The sequence below is a fragment of the Lissotriton helveticus genome, chromosome 3_2, assembly GCF_964261635.1.
Source record: "Lissotriton helveticus chromosome 3_2, aLisHel1.1, whole genome shotgun sequence".
NCBI lineage: Eukaryota > Metazoa > Chordata > Amphibia > Caudata > Salamandridae > Lissotriton > Lissotriton helveticus.
The window spans coordinates 299,507,141-299,528,828 of record NC_136062.1 but is presented as its reverse complement, the minus strand read 5'-3'; the positions used below and the strand labels follow the sequence as shown (position 1 = coordinate 299,528,828).

Here is a 21,688-nt window from a genome sequence, read left to right as displayed (position 1 = left end):
CTGTCGGTAAATGTATTGCATCTAACAGAGCTTGAATGAGGAGACCATGCTGAATCTTGGTTCCATGAGAAGTCATAAAACCTCTTTCTTGCCAGAGCACTCCAAAGTCGTGTACGACTCCGAATGCATAACGTGAATCTGTGTATATGTTTACTTTCAGGTCCTTGGCACGTATGCAGGCTTGGGTCAGAGCAACTAGCTCTGCTGCTTGAGCAGACAGGGTGTCAATACGGTGTGTTTCAATAACTTCGGTGTCAGTAGTCACTGCATACGCGGCTACTAGTTCTCCTGTACTAGTTCTCATACATGAACCATCCACATAAAGTGTAAGGTCGGGATTAGGTAATGCAATATCTGTCAGGTCTTGTCTTGGCTTAGTCATAGTGTTAACAACTTCCACGCAGTCATGTGTGGCAGGATTTGAAGTAACTAACGGTAACAGTGTAGCAGGATTTAGAATGTTGCAGCGTCTGATTTCTATGTGTGGCTGGAACAGTGTCAGTTCATAACCTGTTAAACGTGCAATTGTCAAGTGCTGAGTCTGTGTTCAGTTTAAAAGAACTTCCACGGAATGTGGAACTTGTACTGTCAGGGAGTGTCCTAATACTATGGAATCACTTTGTCTGATAGCTAGAGCTGTAGCTGCAACTGACTTGAGGCACGCAGGCAAAGCCTGGGCTACTGGATCTAATGTGCTCGAAAAATAAGCACAGGGCTTGTACTGTCCGGCTTGATCTTGTGTGAGAACAGATAATGCAGTACCATCACGTTCTGTGACAAAAAGGGTAAAAGGCTTACTGTAGTTCGGTGTAGCTAGAACAGGTGCTTGGCATAAGGCTTTCTTTAATTCATTAAAACTAAGTGCATGTTCAGATGTCCAAGGGAGGACAGTCGATACGGCTGCCTCCTGTGTCGTTAACTGTATCAGTGGCTTAGCTAGAAATGCATACTGAGGAATCCATTGTCTGCAGTAAGAAGTGAGGCCAATAAAAGCTCGTACCTCCTTCTGTGTCTTGGGCTGTGGAAGACTCGCTATTAACTGGATTCGATCTGGTGTCAACTGCCTACCCCACTTGGACAGTAAGTGGCCTAAGTAGATCACTTGCTGGACACAGAATTGTAATTTGGAAGGGGACACCTTGTGCCCCTGCTCGGCCAGGAAATACAGAACCGTGAGTGACGCACGCTCGCAGTCACGTTCAGAACGGGCTGTGATCAGTAGATCATCGACATACTGGAGCAGGGCAGTGTCAGTTGGCATATGAATATTGTCTAGTTGTCTCTTGAGTGCTTGACTGTAAATGCTAGGACTTTCTGTGAAACCTTGAGGAGCTCGTGTGAATTTATAGCTCCTTCCATTTAAACAGAATCCGAAAAGGTACTGGCTGTCTGGATGAATGGGGACACTGAAAAATGCGTTCTTGAGGTCGATAACAGTGAAAAACGTAGCTTCAGAATCAATAGCTGTCAATAGGGATGAAATATCTGGGACTACTGGGTACTGGGGTATGATACATTTATTAAGTTCTCGAAGGTCAATCACTAATCGATATACTGGAGGTGCATTTGGATCAGTACGTTTCATGACTGGAATGATAGGAGAATTACATACATTGGAGTCAGTTTCTACAACCACTCCTTGAGCAATGAGCTCATCAATAATTTTGGATAAGGCTGCTACAGCCTCAGGTGGCAATCTGTACTGTCTGATTCGTGGCAAAACTATACCTTGCTTGAGAGTCACACGATGGGGTGTAATTTGCATAAAACCTACATCAGTTGGACCTTGCGCCCATAAATGCTGCGGTACATTTGACAATCTTGGATCAAAATCACGTAATACATAGTGACCTTTAAAATCTCTTAAAAACAATCGTATTCCTTCTGGAGAACAGCAAATAACTGCACCTAATTCTTTCAATGTCTTGATGCCTAACAAATTTTCTGGACATGATTTCGTAAGTAATAAATCAGTAGTTCGGGACAATGGACCAACTTCTAGGGAAACTGGTTTTGAAATCTCGTTCACAATAGGCTTTCCTGAAAATCCAAGGTAAACATTTCTAGAGCCTGAGAGCGAGCCCCTGGAACCTCGCCATGACTGATAGTAGTCCTACTTGCCCCTGTATCAATCAAAAACTTTCTGTCTTTCCCTAATACCTGACTGTGTACATAGGGACCCTCTTGATCTACAGGTATCTCGATAAGAGGCAAGCCTACCTCCCTCTCTAGGCTGTTTCATGAATACTGTTGATACTCTGGATACTCGGACTGTGCGTACTGGTACATCTGCTGTGTAACATGCTGTGTTGCAGCGATAGGCTGCGGTACTGTAACTGTCTGTTGTGCATTCTGTGGTGACTGAGAAGTCTGTAAAACTTGTTCTTGTCTAGGCGGACGTGGTCTTTCTTTAGTCTTACCAGTAGCTATGTTGTGTTTCAGAACTGCACACTCGTTTATAAAATGACCTGGCTGTTTACAATAATTGCATGTCCCTTTAACGGGAGCTGCAGGATGACTGGCTTGATTCGGACCCCTCTTCTGACTGTCTTGTGGAACAGATTGTGCAACTAATACTTTCATTTTCGTGTCTTTCATACGTCTCCTTTCGTGTTCTTGCTCTTCCCTGATTCTGTTCTGGTGATACTGGAGCATCTGTAACATTTGGGACGGAGTATTAGCTTGCCAGGTACTTTCGACTTTCAGAACTCGGTTTTTAACTTGTGGACTTGAATTCTCGACTAGTTTGGTAACAAAAAGATGAGGGTATGACTCGCTACCTGTCTTCAGACCACTGTTGATAATAAAACATTTTTCAAATCTACAATAAAAATCACTAGTATCTTCGTCTTGTTTCTGTTTACAGGCTGAGATTGCATCCCAGTCTTCCTTTTTCGTGGCTAGTAATCTTGGCAAAACTTGTATCAATAGTTCGGGCAATTCCTTACATTTATCCCCAAGACCGGTACCTGGTACTCGTGAATTGTCTTCAGCTTCTAGAGCTGTCCAATCTATCTTTTTCTCTCCCACCTCCCATTCTTTTTCCTTGAGTTTTTCATATACCCCTGCGGGCAACAGGACTTTTAGCATTTTAATGATATCTGGATACGTGTATTCTCCCATACGGAGCATGTCTTTTAATTCTCGATGGAACCCTGCTGGATCTTTATCATGACAGGGAATTAACTTTTTCATCTCTAAGAGTTCCATCTTTGTAATAGGGGTGTAAACAAATACTCGTTCTAATTCACCACCCGCTGTCCTAACTGGGTGTACTTCTCGTAACGGATGCTGTCTATCTATGTAAAATGATTTACTTTCTGGAGGTGAGACATGAACAAAATGCGGATTCAGAAACGTTCGATATTTGTGGCGCTGTTCTAGAATGACACTAATTAAATCGGTACCTAAACCTCTCCATCTATACTGGAGTAACTCGTTCAGAACATCATGTAACGGACCTGGATCAGAATGTTGACCCTCATACAGGGTAATGAGGTGCTGGATCATATACATACCCACCAGTCGCTGCTCGGCTGGGGGCAGTTTCAGAAACATTTGTGCCACTATTTCGTCTGGAAAAGTGGTAGAATCAGTAGTCCATCGGACCGCTGATCGGGCTAGTTCTTGTTCATGCATAGTACTGAGTTCACCATAACCGATTCGTGATTTCAGAATGTGATCGGTAGCTTGAAATACTTGTTCGAGAGAACCTTGTTCTGGTACTGGAGAAAGGGAAACTTTCTTGTGTTCTAGGCGTGAATGTCGGTCGGGAAGTCTAGTTCTACCTACATACGCTATTCTGGTGGGATTCTCGTCGTCTACCTCTTCAGTATCAGAGGCGTCTTCTTTCTCGGTTGCTTGTAATGCTTCTCGTTTCTCGTGTAACTTTACTATTTCCCTACGGATTTTCTTGTACATACTCTCTATACAGTTCTGGGTCTTGTGTCTTCCCTCGGCTATATGGTCACTCCACCTGGTCAGGACTTTCATTTCTTCTGGATCTTTTCCTGGATAATCTTGTTCTCGTATTAAACAATTAATTAGAAACTTTAATAGCATGAGCTGAATCTCGACTTTTCTTTGAGTCATGGCCTCGCCAATACTTCCTGGGTCTGCTCCTGTACGGATGAAACAATATATTCTGTCTAGATAACCTTTCATATTCGGCAGGGTGTCCAAATACTCGGTCACCCGTCTTACACGCAGTGAATATATAACCATATTATCATCGCCTGGGACTGGATCATAACGGCATTCGGTAAGGGCTCGCTTGATATCGGCAACTGACTGATGCTTGGGCGAACGTTGTAACGCTCGGGCATGTAGCTCGATTAATGTCACACGCTTATGTTGAGGCGGGGTTCCAGGAGGACTTCCCCCCGAGGCCCCTTGACTAGAATCGTCGATGGGTATCGTACGTGCTGGGAGAGTGACTGATGTAGCGGGCACATGTACTGTAGGCTGGACCGGGGGCACCGTAACAGGTGCTGTAACGGGTGCCCCGGTGGTTGGAGGTACAGGAATTACATTATTTACGGGAGCAGGCGGAGCAGGATTTGCATATTCTGGGACTGTGTCGTCCAAATAGGACGAGAGGAAAATATCAGCTGCGGTCGGTTTATGACGTAGCTTAGTCGGAACTAGTGATGGCGGGAAATTACTGGATGCCTCCGGGGTTGCTTTTGGCAAGCCCTCGGCAAGAAGAGGATACATACCCTTAACAAGGGCATTTCTCTGTCTGTCGGACTGTTCGCTTTTAACTCCTTCACCTATTTCGATTAATTCCCTTTCTTGGGCTTTCTCTGAGGATTCTCTACTTAATTCTGTTTTTCCGATTTCTTTTTCGGTTCTTTTATGAGATTCTTTGCGCCATAACTCGATGGCATCTTTCTGTGACTGTCTGGCTTTCTTTTTCCATAATGCTTCTTCTACTCGCATGATGCACTCAGCATCCCATGTGCCTGATACAGGCCATCTATACTTCTCTTCGAGATGTCTGGTATAATCAGACCATAAGTCTAGGTATATTATGGCACTTAAGCCATGCTTGTGATACATAAAATGTCCTGGACTGTCCCTAGGAGGGACAGGGACTGCTTCCTCTAACAATCCTTTTCTAGTTTTTAACTGACGTAATTTCGAGAATAGAGGCATGATTTAGGCTGGAATCTAGACACAATACAATACACAATGGACACGATGATAATTTGAATAACAAATCACTCATACCACGACATAAAAATACATGAATAACATTACAGAATATTACCTGGAATACTTTAGAACAGATCACATGAATTTCTCGAGAACAGAACTTACTAGAATTACTAGATGTACTGCTAAAACAGCACGAAACTTACCGGTCTCATAAAGAGACACATCAGGACCCGCGTCCACCTAGGTGAACACTTCGTGTTGGATTTGCGTACCCAAACCCACGGACCAGAGACAAATTAATTGACCCTCTCTAGATACTACCCCAGCAACGGTACTCACCGGGCAGCAAGAACGGAAGGCCTCGGACTGGACTGGACTGCTACGACGACGGACGACGAACTTCGGACTTCAGTTACAGGTGGGCCTCCGGATACCTCGGACCTTGGACTCTCGGCTTGGGCTCTGGTCGGGACTCGCCGCGTTCCTCCACCGCCTCGTCTGGATGCTGGACCGCAACCTCCGTCTCCTCCGTGGACCTGAGGGATACTTGAAGCAGAAATATCTGCCGGTGCGCAGGATGGTTCCGTCACGGCTGCAGAGGGTCAGGGGGCTTGCGTGGCTTCGCCGGCGCGTGGGAAAAGGGCAAGTCCCTGTTCGGGCGCCATTATGTGGTAAATAAATAATTAATTACCGGTCTATTTTTCAGGATACTCTAATAACAGATAGCTCAATAAATAAGAGACAAGATTCAAGGTATCTTGAGTCACAGGCTTTAATAAGGCATAAAGGACTGGAACAGGACAGCCTGCATGGGAATGGGATGGCAGCTGCCGGGGGCAGGATCTGGGAATTGGCTGGCTTTTAATAACAGTGCACAATATTTATAGTTAAACAAATACATTACATTCAATACAGGGGGCGTAGCAGTAGGCGTGGTTTGTAGCAGTCGCGAAAGATAAGGCAGAAAGTGGGTGTAACAAGAGGCGTGTACAGAGCGTATACATAGACATGTGATGTAAACGTAACAGAATATGTCATAAAAAGGGGCGGAAACATGGAGGGGGCTACCTGAGCAGCTGGGACCTCTAACCTAGTGGTGCGCGCAAACTGACAATGACGTGTTACCAGGGAGAACTGGGGGCTATGACTTCTGCCCTAGAAGAGGAGACTAAAGTCTGGAGGGTCAGAGAGACATGTACCCAGGCATATCTAGTATCTGGTGTTTGGAGAACATGTTGATAGAATCCAAAAGTTATCAGGGCAAAGGCTACTTGACTCTAAGGCTGGTGCATGCATTATTCTACATGTATTGCGGGTGCAAGGAATATTCTATGAATATAATACAGTATTTCTCTTACATGGAGACAGAAAGGCTAGACCATGACGGAAACTATTGATGCGATTCAGTAGCTTAGGAATGCAGAGAAGGAGGGCTGAACTGATAACTAGAAGCATAACATACTCTTGGCAGACTGGGAGGCAGAGCCAGGCCGAGCCGGGCACTGTGAGGCAGGAAGTAAGTGAAGGGTCAGGGATACAGGTGGGGGCTGCATCGCTCCTCGGAGAGGGTTCAGGAAACAGGAGCTGAATCTGAGTCCGGGCCCTTTTGAGGCCTAGAAACGGGGACTTTTACTGAATTAACGTGCACACTGTAAAATGTGGCAACGTAGGTTTACATAGGCCTAATATTCGTAGCTTTCACGAGAACTGGAAACTGGCATACTAGAGTTGGACACAACTGTAATCGCGTCTTTAATCGATCATAGGGAATACATATGCATATTGATCATGCACATATAACTTAGGATGGGGAACACGTAGGCACATACAACATGGCAAAATTTACTTTTCCACATAACTACAAGTATTGCAATAATAGCGATTCATTTCTCCTGTATGAGAAAGGAGACTGATCAATAAATAACATCTTTTATTGAACACGCCCGTCTCTTCCTTTTCTCTACAATCTGGTGAAACTAAGAATGCACTGAACTGACTGAGTAAAATAAGTTGTCTTTTGTTTTCACACGACTCTAGAGATACACTCTTGATTAGGGGAGAGCAAAGTTGTCATGTTCTATGGTTGTCAGAAACTAAATCCCTTCTTGTCTATCCAGGGAGGTTAAAATCCTCCTTGCCTATTCGAGAAAGTTTCTAGTGAACTCTGAGCTAGCTGGCAAACACAAAACTTTAAGTCTAATATCGTCGGTAGAAGACCTAGTTAACCTCTGCCCTAGGTCTATACTATTGAAGATATTATTCCAATGCGCAGAGCCTATTGGGATGATAGGAACTACACTACATGGCCCTACATGTGCTGTTCAAAGCCCAAGCACATGATGAAAGGCTTTCATGGTGAGGGTTCAGGGTACCGTGGCCAGCGCACTGTGTGCCTGGATCTGACACAGCTCTATGTGATTGCTTCAGGAGAGCGGGCCGTCAGGAAGGAGTAGCCTGCTTGAGGTGCAGCCCCATTCACTGCCTAATGCCTGGGATCGGGAGGTATCACCACCTCGTTCATGGAGGCAGCGCTAAGCAGCCTGCAGCCTCTGCATCGGTTACCCAGCAACATCCAGAAACACAAGAGGCGCCGCCGCCCAGCATGAGGAGCCTCAGTGCTGTGTTGGGCGAGGTTGCTTCCTGTGGGAAGTAGGAGCCCCACAGTCGCACCAGGCCGGGTCCCACAGAGAAGGAAGACCCTCACGCCTCCCGCCTACTCAGTCTGGCGAGGCACAACACAAGGTAACAGCTGGTTCTGGACGGGGCGCAAGTAAATGCCGATCCCTTCTCTGGGATTAAGAATCTGCTCACTGCTGTGCCACCTGAGCATGGGCAGGGGTTCCTTCACTCTCCAAGGGGGAAGCGTAGCGATCGGCCCCTGCGCCCCAATGCTCATTAACACAAGCGTGTACTCATGTCCGCCAGCACTGCTTCCCGCATTTTGCCGCCTATGCAAGTTGGGGCCCTTGCCTGTTCTGCAGGGACTGGGGGAACATCCTATGGTGGAAGGAATGTCCTGGGAAGGGTGTAGAAAGGGGAAGTGCCCTGATGAAAAGCGGGCTTCCTGACAGTTTGCTAAGTGACATGTGTTACAACTGCGGTGCACTACCTGCTATGTTATGACAAGATTCGTTTTTACAAAGTGATTGACAAAGTTAATTTTAATTACAAAGTGACTCATTATCTAGGTTATGATCCTGACAAGTGCCTTGTGGCCCAGTGTTTTATGTAAATATGGTCCAATGTGGTTTTTGTGCATCTTGATGACAAGCACCTAGTGGCGCAATGATTTATGTTATGCGGTCTAAATGTGTTTTACATGCTACGCAGTGATTTATGGTCTAATCTGTGTTATGTGTAAACAATACAACAGATATTTTTTATATAACATTGTTTAGAGTTTCTTTATGTGGTGTGCCTAGTGTGTCACTGGTGTGTGTGTGTTGCACAAATGCTTAACACATTGCCTCTGGGATAAGCCTGACTCCTCTGCCAAGCTACCAAGAGGGTGAGGAGGGGTTATCTTGGGTGTTTAACTCCCTTACCCTGACTAGAGTGGTGGTTTCTGTCTGGCTTAGGTGTATACCCCAGCCAACCAGAAGCCCCATTTCTAACATAGACATTTTAGAAATGCTTTTTAGTCAGCAGCTGCTAGTTTAGGAAAAAGCATGTGGGAAGATGCACAGTCATTGCTCACAATATAACATGAACTAGCAATCAGTTGCTGACTAAAAACAATTATGAATTGCTTATGAGCTTCTAAAGAACATAAGCATTAGCTCAATTCAACAGCAAATGTGCTGAGCACTCAGTGATCTATGCATTTATTATTATTATTATTATTATTAAGTGGGTTTTATTAAGCGCAGACAACCCGGAGGCCTCGTAGCGCTGAAATGACTGGGGGACAGGTAAAGGCGATGTAGTTATTTAAAAAGGAGGGTTTTCAATTCCTTCCGGAATTTTAGGAGATTAGGTTCCCCACGCAGGGAGACTGGCAGAGAATTCCATGCCTTAGCTGCATTCCAAGAGAAGGAGCGGCCTCCCCATCTGGCACGTTTGACTTGGTTTTCGGTAGCCAGAAAGGCTGTGCTGGAACGCAGCGACCTGCGGGGGAGATATGGAATGGCCAGCGAGCAGATCATTGCTGGCGCTTCTTTCCACATAGCCCTATGCATAAAGCACATTGATTTGAACAGTGTTCTAGCTTTAATGGGTAACCAGTGGAGTTTTTTTAGGGCAGCAGTCCCTGAGTCCCGCCTGTTTAGGCCCAGCAGGAGACGGGCTGCTGCATTTTGCGTGACCTGGAGCTTCTTTGTTGTGGAGGCTGGGGCCCCTAGGTACAGCGCGTTTCCGTAGTCTAAACGGGACAGGATGATAGCTTGCACCATGATCCTGCGGGCTTGAGGGGGGAGAAGTGGTAGTATTTTCCTGAGCATACGCATCAAGCCAAAACAAGTGGCAGATACGATTGTTGCTTGGTAGGTGAAATTCAAATTGGCATCAAGCCAAATGCCCAGGCTCTTTATTTGAGGTTTGGACTGGGGCTGGGTGCCCATGCATGGGGGCCAGTTTGGTAGCAGGCAGGGGATGTTTGGATTTCCCAGAATCATCAGCTCCGTTTTATCACCATTAAGTTTTAGGTGAGAGCTGGCCATCCATTTGTTAACTGCCACCAAACATTCCTCGAGATTAGGCGAGGAAACGATGGTTTGGTTCACGGAGACGATCAGTTGAGTATCGTCAGCATATGTGACCAGCTCCAGGCCGAATGAGTGAACGATGTCTGCCAAGGGGAGCATATATACGTTAAAAAGGGTGGGACTCAGGGATGAGCCCTGAGGCACACCCTGGTTAAGAGGCCAGGACCTGGATTGTGTGGTGCCCTCAACTACTCGGAAAGAACGATTTTCTAGGAAAGATTGTAGCCATCGAATGGCTGTTGCTAATACCCCTATTTGTTTAAGACGGTGAATGAGGATGGTGGTGTTTACAGTGTCGAAAGCGGCACTAAGATCCAGCAAAATAATTGCTGTAGTGCCGCCCGAGTCCATCTGTTTCCTAGCTAATTCTGTTACTGTCAAGAGAGCTGCTTCCGTTCCCAACCTGGGGCGAAATCCTGCCTGGGAATCGTGAAGTATGCTGTTAGATTCTAGGAAATGGGTGAGAGATGAGTTGATGTGTCTCTCGAGCAGTTTGCTTACCCAGGGGAGCAAGGATATTGGACGATAATTGGCCATGTTATCTGGATCTAAAGAGGGTTTTTTCAGAAGAGCTCGTACTTGTGCTTTCTTCCAGGCCGTGGGGACTATACCAGTAGTGATGGAGTTATTAAGGATGTTAAGAATAACTGGGCGTATTGTATCTATGATTTTTTTTAAATGGCATGGGGGTGCGGGATCGCTTGGGGATCCAGTTTTAATTTTTTTTATGATAAGCTCCAGGTCGTCCACTTCTACTGGAGGGAATTCTACCAGTCTGTGGGGTGTGATGCCGGGTGGCATGGTTGCTTCGAGGTCAGCTAGATCTGGAGCGACAAATGCCGCTGAAATTAATTGTATTTTATTATAAAAATATTCTGCTTGATTGTTACATCGGGATTGTGCTTTACTGGGGTCAGGGGGGATAGATGGGATATCAATTAAAGATTTTGCGATGTGAAATATTTCTCTGGGACAGTTCTGGGCGTTATTAATTTTGTCTTCAAAGAAGCGGGCCTTGGTTGAGTTAATCTCTGCTTTGTATTCTTTTATGGCATCATGATGGTTTATTTTGGCTGAACTGCAGCGAGTGGCCCTCCAGGTTCTTTCTAACTTCCTACAGTGTCTTTTCATTTCTTTAAGTTTGGGGGTGTACCATGGTGATACCTTAGATTTAGTTTTTTCCCTTAGGGTTGTTTGTGGCAACACATCGTCAAGGGCCTTGGTGACCCATTGAGAGTAGTTGTCATACAATAGAATTGGATCATCTATAACTTGTGGGATGTTGGTAAGTAGGGCATCTGTCCACCTGTCAACAGAGAGCTTAGTCCATTCTCTCCCCTGAAGCAGAGTGCGTGGAGGTGGTGAGGCAGAGGTGGTATGTTGCCACCGTAGGGGGACCAGGTAGTGGTCAGACCAAGTGAGGGCCAAAGGGGTTCCTACTACTAATCTGTGGTCATTGCTAAATACTCCATCCAGCAGATGGCCTTTCTCATGTGTCGGTTTGAAACCCTTCTGAGTGAGTTGGATAGCTTCCAAATTCTCTAACAAGGCTTTGGTTGAGGGATCGTCTGAATTATCCAGATGGATGTTGATATCACCTAATATGGTGAGGTGTGGGCTAGTGACCGCTAAGTCAGCAACTTTAAGTTGTAAAGAGTCAAGAAAATCTCCCATTTGGTTTGGGGGGCGGTAGATAAGTATACCTGAAAAGGTCGCCGTAGGAGAGAGGTCAAGGTTAAATTGCATGCTTTCGCAGTTAGATATAGAGCCTGCGTTAATCCTACATTGATATTGGTTTTTATAGAGGATTCCTATTCCTCCTCCTCTGCCTTCTGGCCTGTCGACTCTTTGTAGTAAATATCCCTGTTGTAAAAGGGAGGTGATATCAGGGTCTGACGCCTCTTTGAGCCATGTTTCTGTGAGAAAAATGGCATCGGGGCTGCTGTCCTCTAAGAGGATCGACATTTGAACCGCATGTTTGGTAAGCGAGCGGCAATTTAATAGAAACATTTGATATGTTTTAGTGGGTTGTGGATATTTTATCTGGCACGTAGGTTGGTAGCTACAATGGGTACATGCATTAATGGGGTTACTGAGTGCAATAGAGTGTAGGCAGCCTTCAAGGACGGGCGGCCTAAGTTTCAACAGAGTTTGGGAATCATAAGAGATAATGGTGGCATGGTTTGAGGTTAGTTGAGCAGAGGAAGTGGCCCCTAGCCCCGTTCTGGCGCGGACGGGCGCAGACGGGCAGGACTTAGGCACGACTTCGGCGCGAAGTCGGCGCTCCCGCTGCGCTCGTCCGCTGCGCTTCCTCCACAGTGCCATTTATACAGGGGGGGGAAGGATACACTGTACCGCTAACCTGCCTGTTCAGCAGCAGGTCAGGGCGGAAGTGAGGTTTCCGAGTTGGGTGCCGGAAATGGTGTTGCTGTGGGCCCGCCGCTCTAACGGCACAAGCCGCGGCGGAACGAAGCCCAGTACAGGGTGAGTAAAATACAATTCCTATTAAACGTTGCACTGAGAGGCGGTGTTTGTGCAGAAGGCAAATTTTAAAAAGTTCACATATATTCTAGCATTACAATCGTTGCGCCGAGGGGCGATCAGTTTAGAGCTACACAGATAAAATCAACAGTTTTAAAATCGGTATTTGCAATTCTTTGAATGCCTGCGTGGAGCCTACACGGCCTTCTCTATCCGCCAGTCAGCCAGTAATCACATCTCATAGGCGCGTGTGCCGGTCCAACAGTTGTTTATGTTAGGGATTAAGTCCCCATTATGTAGGATTAGGAAGAGGTAACAATATACCTGGCGATCTGTGACCCATCTACTTGATCCGACGGATAAACTGCCCAAAAAGCCTTTCTGGGCTGAAAGTTCTCTCATCTACTGCATTACTTGGAAAGGCAAACATAAACATCAAGAATCTACTCTTCTTGTTTCGAAAAGGAGTCATGGCTGCACTTTGAGTGGAGCTGAATACTTCCAGAAGCATATAATCACTTTTCAGTAGACAGCATGTACTCTGGGAAACAGATCCCCTGATCTTCATGTTTTTTGTGCAATCCCTGTCTTTGTCACCTTTAAACATAAAGACCGTGCATGGTCTCCATCTTTGTCCATTACAAGCTCAATTGCTTACCTGTATCTGTCCAAGGTCAGTCTTAATGCAGCAACTTCTGTCCCGCCATTTCTGCAGAGAGCTTTAATTTCACATGATTACCTATTGGTTTGTGAATACAACCTGGGACTTATAGTGGTGTGTAGGCGCCTTCATACTTAAACATGCAGTTATAGAGTAAAGTAGATTTGCTGAGTTCATATAGTGTGTAGGTGCTTGTTCATGTTCGTATTATTAGTGAAGTACATATCATAGAAATAGCTTCAGGGTCCTTGGCTTCCAGGTGTGATTCAATGGGATCCACATAGGTCAAATGGTTAAGTATCATTGCTCTGGGCCCCTGTGATGTGGTATGCTGTGGCGCTGAGGTGGGAAACATCCTTTACAACGCAGTGCCTTTACGACGCAACTATTACAACGAAAACCATTACAACGCATTGCACTGGGGGGCGCTCTAGGATAGGAAATAGATTTAATTTACTATCCAACACCTTCCCTAGTGTCCACGGGGACTGGAGTTGGAATAGTAAATTAAACTATTCACTATCCAGCACCCCTAAGCACTATGCATTGTAATGGTTTGCGTTGTAAAAGTTCCGTCGTAAAGGCATGCGTGGTAAAAGCATGCGTTGTAACGACATACATCCCGCTGAGGTTGGTTGTTCCACATTCAGAACCAATTAAACCATCCTTCTATTAGTTATGACTCTGAAAACTGTTGCTTTTTGTTGATTCATTTCGTCTCCAAACCTAATTCAGTGCCCCCATGTCACCCTTGGCTGAAACAAGTCCTATGGATGCAATCGGTCCCTTTGATGCCCCTTGAAAGTAAAAATCTTGACCAAGACTAACCTAGCCAATGCTGACTGCAGGCTTTTAAATACTGTGACAGCCACTAGTTGCTAAGTATAATGTGCCTATCCATGTTCTGGTGTCAGTCACGCCAGAGACCTTAGGAGAGTAAATCTTAACTGTTTGTCTAATTTACAAATCAGGAGAACAAAGGAAGTGTTTGTCAATAGGCCCACATAACGGTATCACAGTGGATGACAGAGCCAGACACCAATCAATGCAGAGATAATGAATAGTGGGGATAGAGAGAAGGGAAGTGAAAGAGATAGGAAACACGAACGTGCATGCACATGCTTAATTTGTAAAAGAGTAAGTGCCAGCACCCAAAGTTTTCATCAGTATATTGGCTTCTGGTGCAGTAAAATATCTCTTTATCGTTGCAACTCTGTCCCTTAAATGCTTTAGTCTCAATTCGCCTTGCCTCCAGGACCTGCACTTAAAAACACACAAGGTCACTAAGAAAGTACTCAGGACTTCGACTTGCATCCATCAAAATTAGCTCTCAGGTCAAATGGGTCTTTCAGTCTAGGTGGATCTGTTTCAGAAGATCCTGCTAACTCAGATATTACCTGATTTGAAATGTCTACTCAAGTAAGTAGAGGTGCAGGGTCACCCCCAGAAATAATCGTGCTGAAGTTCTGAATGTAATTGAGCAATGAAGATGCTTTTAAATTTTGTGTTAATCTTGCCACATTTGGTTTAACATGTGTTCAAAGACAAAGGTCAAATGTCAGGTTATGCCCTTTTATTTCTCTGGCTCCAAAGTGCAGATTTTGTAAAAGTGATCTCAGTGACAATCCTGCTTAGACACAAGAAGTGAATGGATAGACTGTAGGATGCCATTTTTTTTCGAGAACACATATCAGTAAATGAACTACACACATATTTCATATTATCTCAGCAATTAGGAAACATAAATGAAGCACTTTTTTAAAAGTCTGATGGATAGTAAGATCAAAAGAAATCTAGACACTTTACTTGGGGATGCACAAAGATGACTATTCACTGAAACCCGATACCAATGCATTATCGTTTTTACGCTATATAGTTTTATCAGTAAAACTGCACGTCTATGCAAATTTAGTGGCCATTTCAACTGAAAATGTACTTTATGTAAATAGAATTGTATTTTCCACACCAGTGTTCCAAAAGGACCACCAGCTACACACCGCATTCTTGCCACTCACCGGCTGAATGGGCTTGAGACATTTGCTGCACTTGTGTTTTTTTCTATGACACTTAGATTTTTCTCGGCGATATAACATTGATGGCAGCACCCCCACTCTGAAAATTGTTCCATCACCATTAGGAACACCTGTCCTAACTTTAGCACAGCTTAGGACACCAGTGCCTAGAAGCTCAAGGACATTGTAAGAGCTCTTTATAAAAACACTGACTCACTCATTCCGTCATATGCTACCAGTCAAGCCATGCACTGTTTTGTGAATGGACACGCTCTGTTAATATTACCGAGATCTTTCTCTTTTAGAAGATGAAACCTGTGTTTTCCTAATTCAATAGGACGACGTATGTGTATCGTGTTTCTCTGGTAAAACTTGTGACATTGATGTTTAGCGCGAAAGATATGTGTATCACATTATGTGTAGATAAGTATATAAGTACAAAATCTCGACTAGTACTAATATCGCCTCAAGAATATCGAGTACCACTGTATATTGTCAAGGTGAGTATCTAGGTAAATGCAAGTTTGCTATTCTTAACTAAATTGATTATCTTCATAATATGGTGGTAATCGATATTCTGGAGTCGAAACTGCTGCGGGTCGATATAAAAAAAAAATCTATATTATCGTTGTACTCTGTGTATCACCATCAATAATGTCTCTTCCATGGTGTCCATAAGAGTTAATGCACTTTTAATTTCTTGTTATTTGTCATAACTTTAAAGTTTTCACTGAAGAAACTGTGGGGCATATTATCCAGGACAGGTGATACATTATCACCGCTTTTATCGCAGGAAACTGCCGATAAAGCGGCGATAATGGCCTTGATAATATGCACTATGAATTCCAATCGAAGCCCATGTCAAATGTGAACACATCTAACATGAGCTTCGATTGGAATTCATAGAGCATATTATCAAGGCCATTATCGCCGCTTTATCGGCAGTTTCCTGCCGATAAAAGCGGCGATAATGTATCGCCTGTCCTTGATAATATGCCCCTGAGGGGCATATTATCTAGAACAGGCGATAATGATCGCCTAACAAGGTCATCTGCATTTTTTTTATCGCTTCCTTTTCTGGACACAGTTTGCATGTTTATCGACCTATTTTAAGGAGTCGATAACATGCTATGGTGTCCGGGAAAGGCCGCGAAATCTCCCGCTAACATGCGGTACATATTCATGCGATAGCATGGGCGACGTGCATAAGCGGCGATAATATTTACACTAACGAGTAATCATGTCTTTAAACCCCCTTAAAACCTCATGTATGACATGATTAGTGGCACAACAAACATGGCAGGCTAAAAACAGTTAAAAATGTATGTTTAACAGTAATGTTAACATTAATGTAATGACACATGGCGGATGGTGTGATATGTTTTACTGCTATGTACCCCCTTACAACACAACGACACCACTCTACATAGTAAGGGGCTAATAATACAGCATGACCGCTACCTCTTTGGTGTCTCTGGCTCCTCAGATGGGGATCTTGGCTAGTCTCCCCAATGTACCTCCATGCATCACCATCTTTAGTCTTGTTTTTAGCAGGTGTTAAAATCCTGCGTTCCTTGGTGCCTAGCGCGATTTTTTTTAGCGCGGGTCATTTTTGATAATACTGGATGTACTTTTAGCAACTTTTACAGTGAAATTAAGGTCAGTAACGCCCACCTTGCATGTCATTTGCGATAAATATCGCTAGCATGCAAGGTGATAGAAAAATCAGCAGCTAACGCCGGAAAGCTTGCGCTAACGCATGTTAGCGCAAGCTTGCTAATAGGGCGACATAAATATCGCCGCTTTATCGGCAAAAAGTGCCACTAAAGCACCGATAATCCCCTTGATAATATGCCCCTGAGATTGCTTCTCATCGAAGATCTGAGGGGCATATTATCTAGAACAGGCGATAATGATCGCCTAACAAGGTCATCTGCATTTTTTTTATCGCTTCCTTTTCTGGACACATTTTGCATGTTTATCGACCTATTATTAAGGAGTCGATAACATGCTATGGTGTCCGGGAAAGGCCGCGAAATCTCCCGCTAACATGCGGTACATATTCATGCGATGGCATGGGAGACGTGCGTAAGCGCTGCGTTAGCGGCGATAATATTTACACTAACGAGTAATCATGCCTTTAAACCTCCTTAAAACCTCATGTATGACATGATTAGTGGCACAACAAATATGGCAGGCTAAAAACAGTTAAAAATGTATGTTTAACAGTAATGTTAACATTAATGTAATGACACATGGCGGATGGTGTGATATGTTTTACTGCTATGTACCCCCTTACAACACAACGACACCACTGTACATAGTAAGGGGCTAATAATACAGCATGACCGCTACCTCTTTGGTGTCTCTGGCTCCTCAGATGGGGATCTTGGCTAGTCTCCCCAATGTACCTCCATGCATCACCATCTTTAGTCTTGTTTTTAGCAGGTGTTAAAATCCTGCGTTCCTTGGTGCCTAGCGCGATTTTTTTTAGCGCGGGTCATTTTTGATAATACTGGATGTACTTCTAGCAACTTTTACAGTGAAATTAAGGTCAGTAACGCCCACCTTGAATGTCAATTGCGATAAATATCGCTGGCATGCAAGGTGATAGAAAAATCGGCAGCTAACGCCGGAAAGCTTGCACTAACGCATGTTAGCGCAGGCTTGCTAATAGGGCGACACAAATATCGCCGCTTTATCGGCAAAAAGTGCCACTAAAGCCCCGATAATCCCCTTGATAATATGCCCCTGAGATTGCTTCTCATCGAAGATCTGAGGGGCATATTATCTAGAACAGGCGATAATGATCGCCTAACAAGGTCATCTGCATTTTTTTTATCGCGTCCTTTTCTGGACACATTTTGCATGTTTATCGACCTATTATTAAGGAGTCGATAACATGCTATGGTGTCCGGGAAAGGCCGCGAAATCTCCCGCTAACATGCGGTACATATTCATGCGATAGCATGGGAGATGTGCGTAAGCGCTGCCCCTGAGATTGCTTCTCATCGAAGATCTTTATTTTTTTGTATGAATCAGAAAAAAAACTTCAATCATAGCCATATGGTGATAAAATCAAGATAGTAACTCTAGCAGCTTGTAATTATGCGGAACCGTACCTTGCAGAAACTGTAATGAGCAGGGTTCATTTGAGAAAATATGACTTATTTAAGTATGCAGTTTAATGGAGAGCAGAGAAAAAGGCTGCAATGTTCAACATAGATTAATGGCTTTTAGAGCTTAGAACAAACATAGTGAAATGACTGAGAGTTAAAACAAAATGCTTCGTGGTATGAAATACATCTGGCAATTATCTAGGAGTAATAGCAAATGTGCTCGCCGTGCGGCTGAGTGAAATATTCATCAGCAGTGCACTGAATATTTGTCTGAACTCATTAGGAAATTGGTTTTACTACAAAGTGGTGAGTGAATGGCGGTCGGATTTCCCCTAAACCACAAAATATGTATCGGGTTGACCTGAATTATTATGAGAGTATACCAGTTGTTTTGCTTCAATTTTTTATATTTACTGTTTACCAGGCAGTTAAGAAACACCATAGCAATGACAGACAGCCTTAGCATCAATGTATTTCATGAGTTGCTTGCTATTCCATTTGTTTCCATGTCTCAGGACCGTAATTAACAGGATGACTATTATCCAGTTTATTAATAATCCATATATTGACGTGAGAAGGTTGCAGGGCTGATTTCCCTTATTGAGAAAAGAATGTCTGACCTGCACGTCACACAAATATAAGAGGCAGGCACTTAATTCTACACTTTATTGACTCGTAATGCTACATATTTATTTTCCACTGCAAACGTTTGGCTTCACCACTCACTGGCTTTCTTCTCCTTCACTTCTTTACCAAATTCTACTTGCCCCTTTGTTTAGATTTTATTTGATGGGTTACAGTGTTCACGTCTCACAACACGTAGACTTAGGTGGAATATGTCAGTAAAATGGCACATGTATTCTCTCTGATTATATCATCATGAAGACTTATTTGCATGGGGTTGTCCCTTGTAGGGGATATTACAGAACTTGAAATAGAAAGGCAATAAATACCACACTTCGTTAAACCCACCACAGGGCGTTTGCATTTACGGGTGAGGTATTTCCAGCCACAAAAGAGGTTCCTCAGAATGAGGCCCTCATCTTCGATATTAAAGTCTGCTGTTAGCCAATAAAAGCAGGTGATATCAGGGTGCATTACATTGCATGTGTAATATTCTTCACTGCTAAAGTCGCCACGACCAAAAGCATCAGCAAACAAGCACTGGCGGGATCACAGGGATTCACCTAAACCCTCAACTGGCCTTCTTCAGGACCTGTACGGTGGAAGGAACATATATCCCTTTGCCACGCTAACTGTGGTCGAGTGTTAGCGAATTTATTATCCTCTATACATTTTATTCATGAATCTATTTTTATTTTATCTATTTATTTAGAATAAAAAGATAACATTATCTATAAGCTGCTGTTGATTATTTTGATGTGTATATAACATCGAAACACACATGTATTAAGACAAATACATAACTATTAACTAGCTCTGACGTTTTACAGATAAATTGTGAGACCATTTCGCATGCATTATGAAGGAAAATGGTGCACAACCTCCGAGTACTCTGCCAGTGCATGGCCAGACAAATAAAAAACGTTTGTCTCATCCAGACATTGCAGTGACGTTTGCTCTCATAATCTTCCCTCATAATCTTGATGGAAAGGCGGGCACCGGCCCTATCTAATGCCGGTAACTTAGAGGCAGATTTACTAGCCCCTTGCGCCACGTTTGCATCACTTTTCCCATGTTAAAAGTGACGCAAAAGTGGCGCAAGGGGCTGTTAAATCTGCCCCTTGGTTTGTGCATTCAGCGTCTCAGTCTGAATAAGCAGCCGCCTATCCTATTGCTAGACCTTGCCCTTTCCACATGGTCACCCCAAATTTGTGCCTTCCTTTGCTGACCCGTTTTTGTTGGCTCTTAAGACTGTGCACTTTATCCCTGCTAACCAGTGGTGAAAGTGTTTGTGCTCTCCTTTCGAAACATAGTAACATTGATATTCACCTGGTTAGTAGACTTAATTTACTTATAAGTGCCCAGTATGGGGTACAACATGTGACAGGGCCTGTAAATTAAAAGCTACAAATGGGCTGCAGCATTCATTGTGTCGCCCACTAAACTACCATTTAAAACATGTCTCAGGCCTGCCTCTGCAGCCTGTAGTGCAATTTTAAACTGACATTTTGCCCGGCAAAACAAACCTTTTGGCAGGCCTAAATCTCCCTTTTTAATACCCATAAGTCAATCATTAGAACTCCCAAAGTCATTTTTCACTGCAGCAACGCTTGTAGACTAACACTTAATACATGAAAACATCAGTTTTGCAGTAGACAGAGAAATACATCACCCACTCATTTGATTTGTAATTTTAAATTCTTAAGTCCCTCACAACATATACTGAACTTATTCCAATTCCTCCATGTTTCCAAGTGCCAACTCGTTTCAAGACTCAGGCCACTGGTACTATCTTCAGGGCTTCATGTTAATAGATGTAACCAATTTCTAAAAAAACAAATGAATAAATGATGCAAACAACGCATCAACACGGTGCACCCTCCCTTACACTCCACTCCTATTTTACGCTCAAAGTCATTAAGTGTCTGATAGAGCCACGACTCTACTTGTATTTTCCAAGGAGTCCGTGTTCAACTTCAACCCAATTTCAGAACGCTGACGGGGGCCGCATGATTACTGTTGATATGAATTTCTACAACAAATCATAAAAATAACCCTTTTCTTATCCTGTTCATTGTAACTATATTAATATTGTGTTGGACCAGTTTAACAACAATTAAAAGCAGCTTGTACTTCCATTCCGTAGCAATTCTTTCACACGCCGACATGTTCTTCTCCAATTTTCTCTCCCTATGAACAAATGGAGACAAGTTACTTAAACTGGGACCTTCCCAGAAACGTTCAAACCAATGTTGTAGAAAGAGGCACAAAGAGCGCTTACTTACTTCGACTTCAACCACATCCGACTGTTTCAAACCGGAATTGACCGCCACTACACTATCTCCTAGTGGAAATGCTTGTTGTATTTAGCGCTAGTATTCATGGGAGATAATTTTACCCAATCCCCTAGTAGCTAGAATACAGGCATTATCAGTACTGGAACATTGTATTATGGGACATGTAGTTTAACCCTCTGTTTTGAAAGCTCTGTCCTAGATACAACTAAACGACTACAGAAGAAAGCTTACCTTATTTTAAAATTTAATAGTGCAGTCACTGGGCTAAATGGGATGACAGAGCCTTCAAAAACATAGGGTTAAAATACATGTCCCATAATACAACGTTCCAGGACTGATAATGCCTGTATTCTAGCTACAAGGTGATTGGGTAAAATGGCCTCCCATGAATTCTAGCGCTAAATACAACAAGCGTTTCCACTAGGAAGGCCCAAGAGACAGTGAAGTGGCGGTCAATTCTGGTTTGAAACAGACGGATGTGGTTGAAGTAGAAGAAAGTAAGCGCTCTTTGTGGCTCTTTCTACAACATTGGTTTGAACGTTTCTGGGAAGGTCCCGGTGTAAGTAACGCATTTCCATTTGTTCTTAGGGAGAGATAATTGCAGAAAAACACGTCCGTGTGTGAAAAAATT

General features: G+C 43.7%; 1 long non-coding RNA gene across 1 annotated transcript in view; it reads right to left on the bottom strand.

The window, feature by feature from the left end:
• LOC144826307 (uncharacterized) overlaps positions 1-21,087 on the bottom strand; it is a 55,657-nt gene extending 34,570 nt beyond the window's left edge. The window contains exons 1-2 of the long non-coding RNA XR_013609768.1: positions 21,046-21,087; positions 20,894-20,950 (exon numbers count right to left, since the gene is read on the bottom strand). This is a non-coding gene — a long non-coding RNA (uncharacterized LOC144826307). The remainder of the gene's footprint in view (positions 1-20,893; positions 20,951-21,045) is intronic.
• Between the last annotated feature and the right edge of the window lie 601 nt (positions 21,088-21,688).